This window comes from Triticum urartu, chromosome 4, assembly GCF_003073215.2.
Source record: "Triticum urartu cultivar G1812 chromosome 4, Tu2.1, whole genome shotgun sequence".
Lineage (NCBI taxonomy): Eukaryota > Viridiplantae > Streptophyta > Magnoliopsida > Poales > Poaceae > Triticum > Triticum urartu.
Genome location: NC_053025.1, coordinates 490,556,435 through 490,563,978, shown reverse-complemented (window position 1 = coordinate 490,563,978; position 7,544 = coordinate 490,556,435).

The window sequence follows — 7,544 nt, the reverse complement described above, 5'->3', positions numbered from 1 at the left end:
TAGGTTGCTAGCACTTCATCAGTGGCCCTACATTCTAGTCCGTCTGACATGCTATACTATCGGGCCGTGATCACTCAGGAGGTGATCACGGGTATATACTTATACATATATACATGCTATACAGGTGGTGACTAAAGTCGGGTCGGCTCATTGAGTACCCGCAAGTGATTCCGATGTTGGGGGCTGAAGGGGCAGGTGGTTCCACCCAGGTAGTGGTGGGCCTAGGTTCCCGGCGGCCCCCGACTGTTCCTTTGAGGCAGAGCAACAGGGCAGGCAGAGACCACCTAGGAGAGAGGTGGTCCTGGCCCTGGTCGGCGTTCACGTTTACTTCAAAATAACACACTTAACAAGATCTGGGTATTTGATCTGAGTCTGGCTACTGGCCTATACGCACTAACCAACTACGCGGGGACAGTTATGGGCACTCAACGTCGTGGTATTAGCCGATGCCTTCGTGACATCAGCGACTGAGCGGCGCGCGCCGGGTTGGACTGGAACGCTTTGCTCTTGTATAAGGGAGGCTAGGTCTGCTCGCCGGTCGTGTTTGCAACATGCAGGTGTGCAATGGGCGATGGGCCCAGACCCCTGCGCAATAGGATATAGACCGGCGTGCTGACCTCTCTGTTGTGCCTAGGTAGGGCTGCGACGTGTTGATCTTTCGAGGCCGGGCATGACCCAGACAAGTGTGTCCGGACAAAGTGGATCGAGCGTGTTGGGAAATGTGGTGCACCCCTGTAGGGAAGTTAAACTATTTGAATAGCCGTGATCTTTGGTAACAGGACGACTTAGAGTTGTACCTTGACCTTATGACAACTAGAACCGGATACTCAATAAAACACACCCTTCCAAGTGCCAGATACAACCGGTGATCGCTCTCTCACATGGCGACGAGGGGAGGATCATCGGTTAGGATTATGCTTTGCGATGCTACTTGGTTAACTTACCATCTACTCTCTTCTTCTGCTGCAAGATGGAGGTTACCAGAAGCGGAGACTTCGATAGGACTAGCTATCCCCCTCTTATTCTGACATTCTGCAGTTCTGTCCACATATGTTACCCCCTTTTCCATTTGATACCAATGCATACATATGTGGTGTAGCTCCTTGCTTGCGAGTACTTTGGATGAGTACTCATGGTTTCTTTGTTCCCCCTTTTCCCTCTTCCTATACCCGATTGCTGCGACCACACGATGGAGCCCAGGAGCCAGACGCCACCGTTGACGACGAATCCTCCTTCTATGGAGGTGCCTACTACTACGTGCAAGCCACTGACGATGACCAGGAGTAGTTCAGGAGGATCCCAAGCAGGAGGCATGCGCCTCTTTCGATCTGTATCTCAGTTTGTGCTAGCATTCTTAAGGCAAACTCGTTTAACTTATGTCTGTACTGAGATATTGTTGCTTCCGCTGACTCGTCTATGATCGAGCTCTTGTATTCGAGCCTTTGAGGCCCCTGGCTTGTAATATGATGCTTGTATGACTTATTTTATTTGTAGAGTTGTGTTGTGATATCTTCCCGTGAGTCCCTGATCTTGATCGTACACGTTTGCGTGTATGATTAGTGTATGATTGAATCGGGGGCATCACAAGTTGGTATCAGAGCCGACTGCCTGTAGGAATCCCCCTTCCACACTCCTTGGCCGAAGTCGAGTCTAGACATTACAAAACTTTTGCTAACATGGCTGTGTGCCTTACGGGCCCACGTCACCATTGGGTGGTACTAGGATCTTTTACTCCTCGTCTATACTCTGGGACTCTAATCTCTCCCCTATTCGGGTTAAATGTTTTTTCTCTCTAAAAAGACTAACTTTAGGTTCTCGTAAATAATTTCTCCCGGAGAGCCCTTCACTCCAGATGATCGCTTGCTGCACCAGAAGATTCCGAAGATACTCTCCGAGGTTTTCCTGAGGCCCTTCTGCCCACCGACTTTACAATCCCCTACCACCGATATACCCTTATGGATAACTACCTACAATTGTCGTTCATACCTTCATTCTCAGTTGCTCTTGTTATTACAAGATGCCCTAACTTGCTCTCCGTTGTTCCGAAAATCCTTTAAGCTTGCTGTCTTCTGGTTCTTTACCACATGAATACCCCTATTGAAGATTCCTCACACTTATTGAGTATCCATTCATCCCCAGTTGTTCGTATGCTTCATAAGATACTCTAAAATACTATCCGAACTTCTGAGCATCCTCTTCGAACTATTGCTCTGCAAATACTTGTATGCTTACATTATGGATGCTCCCATATCACTAGCAATATTCACTAGTATCTTTTGAGACTATCATTTTGATCCTATTGATTCAACATGTGTGCGAATGCACACAATCATCAATCGACCCTTCTAAATTATCTTTCCGGCTCAGCCGTCATTTTGAACATGAGCTGGTTCTCGACCAAACTATTTGTCATCGATTGTGCCTCTGGTCTATTCAGTTTATCCATCCTTGATCAGAGCGTCTGCTTCTGATCCTTCGTTTTGGAAATCATAAATTCCTTTGTTAACTAAGCATCAAATTATTCGGATGTTCTATAATCTGACGCCCTTGCATTATTTCTTCCTTTGATTGAGTATCGATACTCACATCAGCTCTGTTGTGGATCGCTCGATCCATTGTTGGATTTCATCCGACATCGTCCTTCATAATCAATAACCTTGTGAGCCTTTCCCCGGGTATATAATGCCTTTGGTAAATTGTATCCTCTGCTTTGTCAACCATGCTCTACTTTTGACCTTGTGTTATTTACTCCTGAAGTTCGTGGTATATGTTCTAAGAAGCCCCGATGACTGGAACCTATGCCTTCCGTAATATGTGTGAACTCGAAAGTTTTCACGAGTCATACTCTTTTGGTATTTTGCCAGATAAAATTTCAATATTACAACTTCTTCGAAAATGAGAAGTGAGTGAAAGGTTATGCATTGGAGAAGTGGGAGTCGACCTTGAACTTTGTGTTCATGCCCATGGACCCGATGTGGAACTTATCATGGAAGCTTCTTGAAAAACTTTTAATTAGTTGGATAATTCTTCCGGTGTCTTTGAATTGGATCCCTTGCAACTATGGTTTCGGCCATGTTGATATTCCTTGATTCCTTTTCTCGGAGAAGTTAAAGTACTTGTCTTTTGCAGATCAATACACTTGTCAACCCTCTATTTTGCTCTACCTCTGAGTATTACCCTCTGGTATCTTGATAATATCATCGAACCATGTTGCTTATTATGAGCCTTCATCGAGTATTATTCCTCACCGATTCCAATATTTCCTGGTTCCGAGTTGTTAGTCACCCGAGGACACCGATAACTAAATCAGGTCTGCACCACGATTAAACAACTCTTAGTAATCTCCTTTACTCACGAGTTTGTACTCGAGCATGTTAATCCTAGCCTGATCGTCTATCACCTTGTTCTAACTTTTAAACTTTGCCAATTGGTCCTTATTCCCAAAGCACAGATTTCGACAATGAGCTAAGCTTACGTCAATCTTCCTTGTCATATCATCTCGCCTTGAACAACAAGCTTGATTTAGAGTTTGTGTCGTACCCGTGGTTCCAATAACCTTGCGCTTCATCATTCCTTTGGCCTAATGTCATCGCCAATCGATTAAATCTTCATGAAATCTCTCGACACATGTGTCGTGATCATCATCAGCATTTTGAGGCCTTCCAAGATATCTATTGAATTCTTGATGAAAAATACCATCCTTTTCCCTCGATGATTTGTGTTATCATCGACCACTTTACTGCCTTCCATTCAACACAAACTTGTCCGTGTTTTGTGTTATACTTTGAGTTCCATGTTATCTAGCTTATGTTATGTTCTACCTTGGAGTATTACCATCCCTTATGTCAAGAATGTTGTTAGAATTTCACCACCTCTTAAGAATTCTTGATACAGGTGATACTTCTTGCCATATCCGTTCATCCCTTGGTCCCTGTGTTGTTTCTAACCGGAAAACTGACTATTGATCTATGATGCGCCATTTCCAAAGTTCTAGCAACCCTATTGCTTTGAAGTTAATGGTCGATATTTCATTGTTAGACCATTGGTTATCAAATCACCATTCTAACATTGATCATGCTACCTCTGCCCTTATTTCGAGCGCAACTTTCAACCAATGTTTAATTGTGTGTGTTTTCATCGAGCATACATCATTATATCATTTGATCCGACTAATGTTGTCTCCTTGTTCACATGATTGTGGAAATCCATCTTTTGGAAATCCCAATGAATTGTGGCTGAGATCATCAGCCACCTCCTCATCCTCTCCTTGGTTTAATGATGAACGCATGATTCGAAACTTGCTTCCATAGTTCATTTCCCGAGAATCTTATAATGTTATCTCGTCAATTTGTGTTGCTCATTTTCCTCTCAGGCATCCTGTGTCTGAGGTATCCTAACGCCAATTAGATCTGAATCTCAGTCAGATATGGTGGTTCGAGCATCTTCCAAGAGTCATAACATTGGTATTTATATAGCACGGTAAGGTGATGTCATACCTAGCACAACTGGCCGAAGGACCTATTGTTATGGTTCTTCCTTTTTAGCAAGGTTAACCATTCTTCCATGAGGAAATTATAAGACTTATTCTATAAGTTGTTCCAGATGAATCCTTTGAGTATCCAAAGTCCGACCTTTGCTTGAAGACCATGTCAATGCTATCTCGAAGCATGTCTGTGGTACTCTGATTTTCAACAAGAACATTTGAAGCACAATGCTAAATTCTCTTTATCAATTATCCAAACACCGTTGTATGGGTAATGTCATGAAATTTCTCTCCCCTTTCCTAAAGGGGTTTCTACAATTATATCCCATCATGGATATCATGCGCTGCTTGTCCTTGGGAAGGATATACCCCCTAAATTATGTGTTTAAACACATTTTCCTTTCCATTGTTCTGTTCAGTCTAATAATCACATTTTCCTTTCCATTGTTTTGTTTAACTTTCGTGAGGTTTATATGATCTAAGCAGTAATAAGTCACTGCTTTTGTAAGCACCTCAGTGTACAGCTCTGTCAGTAAGAACCTATTACTATTGTTGATGACATTCCGATAACCGCCGATGGATGAGAACTTTGCCTATTGGTCCGCCTCGTTTAACGAGCAGGAAAATGGTTCTCTTCGTCCCTCGCCCTTGGTACCAACGATGCTGCCAACATAACTGACCGGTTATTCTCTCACATACCTTGCTATCATGACCGTGCACGATGTCACCACTTTTTTACCTTAACCCACATGGTGGGCCCATAACCCACATGTCCTAGGATCGAAACCTGACTCTCCTATACAATCCTGTTTCTAATGGTTATTCCCCACGCTTGTCTTCGTATTTAATTCACGGGCCCCCTTCCTAGTGCTCTATTCTGGTATCAAACACAAAACTTACCCCCATTGCTCTGGACCCCCTTTAACACTTTGTTTCAGGCTTTGAATGAATGCCTACCCGCTTGAAACTTCTCCTGGTACCTTCATACTTTGCTCTCGATATTTTAATTAAGTTTCAATTCGAGAGTTACTTTCCGCCACCTTCCCCGATGTTATTGACCAGATAGTCAACCTTGCAGAGGTCTGTTCTCCCGGAATACCCACCCTTTATTCTTTCATACGTACGATGGAGTTCCCGAAGAAAGGATGCCGACTTCATCATGATGATCCAAAGAAGAGAAATGAAGACATCAACGTAATGGATTGACCTCTTCGAGAAGAGTAACCAAGACCGAGAAGACACGTTAGAATTTCGTAACCAAATCCCTTCCCCCTTATTCCACCTCTTAAAATCTCGGGACGAGAGTTCTTGTAGTGGAGGATAATTGTGACGGGTCGTCGCATCCTTAGTGGCGCACTACATCGGCGCCCGGATGTAGTGGAAAATGGGCAAGGGTCTTCGCATTTGACTCGACGAGTGCGAAGGGTAAGGAAGCTAGTCGAGCCTAGGAGGTTTCGCTTAGGTAGCTGGAACATAGGGTCTCTGATAGGGAAGCTTCGGGAGCTAGGTGATGCAGCGGTGAGGAGAGGTGTTGATATCCTTTGCGTCCAAGAAACCAAATGGAGAGGACAGAAGGCGAAGGAGGTGGAGGATACCGGCTTCAAGCTGTGGTACACAGGGACGACTGCAAACAGAAATGGCGTAGGCATCTTGATCAACAAGAGCCTCAAGTATGGAGTGGTAGACGTCAAGAGACGTGGGGACCGGATTATCCTGGTCAAGCTGGTAGTTGAGGACTTGGTTCTCAATGTTATCAGCGCGTATGCCCCGCAAGTAGGCCACAATGAGAACACCAAGAGGGAGTTCTGGGAAGGCCTGGAAGACATGGTTAGGAGTGTACCGATTGGTGAGAAGCTCTTCATAGGAGGAGACCTCAATGGCCACGTGGGTACATCTAACACAGGTTTTGAAGGGGCGCACGGGGGCTTTGGCTATGGCATCAGGAATCAAGAAGGAGAAGATGTCTTAAGCTTTGCTCTAGCCTACAACATGATTGTAGCTAACACCCTCTTTAGAAAGAGAGAATCACATCTGGTGACTTTTAGTAGTGGCCAACACTCTAGCCAGATTGATTTCATCCTCTCGAGAAGAGAAGATAGGCATGCGTGCCTAGACTGTAAGGTAATACCTGGAGAGAGTGTTGTACCCCAGCATAAGCTGGTGGTTGTTGACTTCCGCTTTCGGATTCGTGCCCAGCGGGATAAGCGTGCCAAAGTCGCTAGAACGAAGTGGTGGAAGCTCAAGGGGGAGGTAGCTCTAGCGTTCAAGGAGAGGGTCATTAAGGAGGGCCCTTGGGAGGAAGGAGGAGATGCGAACAATGTGTGGACGAAGATGGCGACTTGCATTCGTGAGGTGGCCTCGGAGGAGCTTGGAGTGTCCAGGGGAAGGAGAAGCAAAGATAAGGATACTTGGTGGTGGAATGATGATGTCCAGAAGGCGATTAAAGAGAAGAAAGATTGCTTCAAACGCCTATACCTGGATAGGAGTGCAGACAACATAGAGAAGTACAAGATGGCGAAGAAGGCCGCAAAGCGAGCTGTTGGTGAAGCAAGGGGTCGGGAATATGAGGACCTCTACCAACGGTTAGGCATGAAGGAAGGTGAAAGGGACATCTATAAAATGGACAAGATCTGAGAGAGGAAGACGAGGGATATTGGCCAAGTCAAATGCATCAAGGACGGAGCAGGCCAACTCTTGGTGAAGGACGAGGAGATTAAGCATAGATGGCGGGAGTACTTCGACAAGCTGTTCAATGGGGAGAATGAGAGTTCTACCATTGAACTGGATGACTCCTTTGATGAGACCAGCATGCATTTTGTGCAGCAACTCCAGGAGTCTGAGGTCAAGGAGGCTTTAAAAAGGATGAAAGGAGGCAAGGCAATGGGCCCTGATTGTATCCCCATTGAGGTGTGGAAAGGTCTCGGGGACTGAGGGATAGTATGGCTAACCAAGATTTTCAACCTCATTTTCGGGCAAACAAGATGCCAGAAGAATGGAGACGGAGTATATTAGTACCAATCTTCAAGAACAAGGGGGATGTTCAGAGTTGTACTAATTACCA